Raw genomic sequence first — 4,322 nt, 5'->3', positions numbered from 1 at the left:
ATGCTGGGAAAGATTGAAGGCAGGAGGAGAAGGGGACGACAGAGGATGAGATGGTTGGATGGCATCATGGACTCAATGGACATGAGTTTGAGTAGGCTCTGGGAGTTGGTGATGGACAGGAAGGCCTGGCGTGTTGCAGTCCATGGGGTCGAAAAGAGTTGGACACAACTGAGCAACTGAACTGAACTGAAGGAGCACAGATATTGAGAAGGAAGTGATCCCTAGGGATTTGGGGTTGAGGTCTTCAGGAGAGTTTCAGTGAGGTGTTCAGGATTTGGGGGTGAGGTTTTCAGGTGAGAGTTCAGGAGAAAAGGAGCTGTTGAGTTAGGACTTGATTCATTTATGCATTGATGGAGTGATAAGTAGGGTTTAGTGTGAATTAAGGGATAGAGGCTAAGACGTGTAAGAAATTTTTTTTTACTTTTTTAAATTTTAAAATAGGGGACTTCTTTGGCAGTCCAGTGGTTAAGAATCTACCTTCAAATGCAGGGGATAGGGGTTTGATCTCTGGCTGGGTAAGTAAGATCTCACATGCCATGGAGCAATGACGCCTGAGTGCAGCAGCTAAGACCCAGTGAAGCCAAATAAATTAATTATTTTTAAATTGTAAAATACATGAAAATAGTTTATTTTTATTCATAATAAAATTTTTATTCATAATGTAAAATTTGCCATCTTAACCATTTTTAAATGGTTCAAGTTGAGTGGCATTAAGTATATTCATACTGTTACACAACCATCACCACTCTCCATCTCCAGAATTTTTATTATCACAAACTGAAATTCCTTAGCCATAAACAATGATTCTTCATTCTCTGTCATTCTCCCACCCCAGCCTTTGGTAACCACTGTTCTACTTTCTGTCTCTATGAATTTGATTATTCTAGTATCTTATATCAGAGAAGGCAATGGCACCCCACTCCAGTACTCTTGCCTGGCAAATCCCATGGATGGAGGAGCCTGGTAGGCTGCAGTCCATGGGGTCGCTAGGAGTTGGACACGACTGAGTGACTTCACTTTCACTTTTCACTTTCATGCATTGGAGAAGGAAGTGGCAACCCACTCCAGTGTTCTTGCCTGGAGAATCCCAGGGACAGCGGAGCCTGGAGAGCTGCCGTCTCTGAGGTCGCACAGAGTCGGACACGACTGAAGCGACTTAGCAGCAGCAGCAGCAGCAGCAGCAGTATCTTATATAAATGAAATTGTATAATATTTGTCCTTGTATGCAGTTTATTTCACTAATATAGTGTCTTCATGATTGTGTAAATCTTTGAGGGGTTTATTTCATGGGACAGAAGATTCTAATAAAGAAATAAGAGAGAGGTCGGAGATGAAACTGGAAGGGTACCTTGTGGCCAGATTGTGAAATACCATGAATGCAAACCTAGATAGCTGATGTAGCGGAACCAGATGATTGTGCGAGTTGGGACTGTTATGCTCTTTGGGAAGTATTAGGGCAATATCCTTTAAAATTAAGCTTGGACACATCCTTTCCTAGAGAATTAAAAACACTGCCAGCACACAATGATACATACATAAGAAGGCTTATTGCTAAATTGTTTATAATGGTGAAAAAATTATTCTGTCAATAGGGGAATAGCTGAACAAATTATTGTATACCAGGACTGTGAAATAATATGCAGTTCATAAAAAAGTATGTTAGAGCTATTGCATTTACCTAGAGAAATGCCAATGGCATGTTAAAGGACAAACATAAGTTGTAGAGGGGGACTTCCATGGTGGGCCAGTGGTTAAGACTCTGAGCTTCGTCTACAGGGAAATCAGATTCCATTTCTGGTCACGGATCCCACGTGCTGCTCAGTGCTGCCAAAAGGAAACAAAAATGCAGAGGAATTTCTGTGGTATGATTCCATTTTATTCACTAAAAAAGTATGGCTCTAATCATGAATAACTATGTTTGTAAATGTTTCTTTCTATTTATTCACTCATTCAGCAAACATTTATTGAATGCCATCCGTGGACCTGCCATTCATTCTGGAATACAAAAAAAACAAGCATTCCTTGAATTCATGAAACTTGCATTCAAGTTAGGGAGCAGGAGCAGACAATAACCAAAGAAATAAGTAAACTATATAGGAGGTTAGGTAGTGATAAGTGTCATAGAGAAAATTAAAACTGAAAAAGAGGCTGGAGACAATCCCACTATGTTGCATAATTTGGAGTAGTACCACTCACATTTTGGAGACGCACCCTCACTTTTTTAATAGCCATATGAGTTGGGGGGCACACTGTGAGTCTTGTGGGATCTTAGTTCCCTCACCAGGGATTGAACCTGTACCTCTTGAAATGGAAGAGCAAAATCTTAACCACTGGACCGACAGGGAAATCCATGAAGTGGTGTTTCATTGTGATTTTGATTTGCATTTTCCTAATGACTAAGGCTCTGAGCATCTTTTCATGTGCTTGTTGGCCATTTGGATAATTTTATAGAAATGTACCCTACGTCCGAGGTAAGGAACAGTGGCTGTGCTTTGCTGGAGCAGCCGTGAAGAGATACCCCACGTCCAAGGTAAGAGAAACCCCAGTAAGACCGTAAGCACTGAGAGGAGACATCAGAGGGCAGACGGACTGAAAATACAATCACAGAAAACTAGCCAATCTGTTCACATGGCCCACAGCCTTGTCTAACTCAATGAAACTAAGCCATGTCGTGTAGGGCCACCCAAGATGGTCGAGTCATGGTGGAGAGTTCTGACAAAGTGTGGTCCACTGGAGAAGGGAATGGCAAACTGCTTCAGTATTCTTACCTTGAGAATCCCATGAACAGTATGAAAAGGCAAAAAGATAGGACACTGAAAGATGAACTCCTCAGGTCAGTAGGTGCCCAATATGTCGCTGGAGATCAGTGGAGAAGTAACTCCAGAAAGAATGAAGGGACGGAGCCAAAGCAAAAACAATACCCAGTTGTGGATGCGACAGGTGGTAGAAGCAAGGTCCAATACTGTAAAGAGCAATATTGCATAGGAACCTGGAATGTCAGGTCCATGAATCAAAGCAAATTGGAAGTGGTCAAACAAGAGATGGCAAGAGTGAACATCGACATTCTAGGAATCAGCGAACTAAAATGGACTGGAATGAGTGAATTTAACTCAGGTGACCATTACATCCACTACTGTGGGCAGGAATCCCTTAGAAGAAATGGAGTAGCCATCATAGTCAACAAGAGTCCAAAACGCAGTATTTGGATGCAATCTCAAAACAACAGAATGATTTCTGTTCGTTTCCAAGGCAAACTATTCAATATCATGGTAATGCAAGTCTATACCCTGACCAGTAACACTGAAGAAGCTAAAGTTGAACGGGTCTATGAAGACATACAAGACCTTTTAGAACTAACACCCAAAAAAGATGTCCTTTTCATTGCAGGGGGCTGGAATGCAAAAGTAGGAAGTCAAAAAACACCTGGAGTAACAGGCAAATTTGACGTTAGAGTACAGAATGAAGCAGGGCAAAGGTTAATAGAGTTTTGCCAAGAAAACGCAGTGGTAATAGCAAATACCCTCTTCCAACAATACAAGAGAAGGTTATACACATGGACATCACCAGATGGTCAATACCAAAAGCAGATTGATTATATTCTTTGCAGACAAAAATGGAGAAGCTCTATACAGTCAGCAAAAACAAGACTGGGAGCTGACTGGCTCAGATCATGAACTCCTTATTGCCAAATTCAGACTTAAATTGAAGAAAGTAGGGAAAACCACTAGACCATTCAGGTATGACCTAAATCAAATCCCTTATGATTACACAGGGGAAGTGAGAAATAGATTTAAGGGACTGATCTGATAGACAGAGTGCCTGATGAACTATGGACGTAGGTTCATGACATTGTACAGGAGACAGGGATCAAGACCATCCCCAAGAAAAAGAAGTGCAAAAAAGCAAAATGGCTGTCTGAAGAGGCTTTAAAAATAGCTGAGAAAAGAAAAGAAGTGAAAAGGAAAGATATACCAATTTGAATCCAGAGTTCCAAAAAATAGCAAGGAGAGATAAGAAAGCCTTCCTCAGTGATCAATGCAAATAGAGGAAAACAATAGAATGGGAAAGACTAGAGATCTCTTCAAGAAAATTAGAGATACCAAGGGAACATTTCATGCAAAGATGGGCTCAATAAAGGACATAAATGGTATGGACCTAACAGAAGCAGAAGATATTAAGAAGAGGTGGCAAGAATACACAGAATAACTGTACAAAAAATTTCCTCATGACCCAGATAATCACGATGGTGTGATCGCTCACCTAGAGCCAGACATCCTGGAATGTGAAGTCAAGTGGGCCTTAGGAAGCATCACTACAAACAC

Source organism: Bison bison, unplaced genomic scaffold (genome assembly GCF_000754665.1).
Source record: "Bison bison bison isolate TAMUID 2011002044 unplaced genomic scaffold, Bison_UMD1.0 scf7180017864383, whole genome shotgun sequence".
Lineage (NCBI taxonomy): Eukaryota > Metazoa > Chordata > Mammalia > Artiodactyla > Bovidae > Bison > Bison bison.
Note: the sequence above shows the minus strand (reverse complement) of the source record.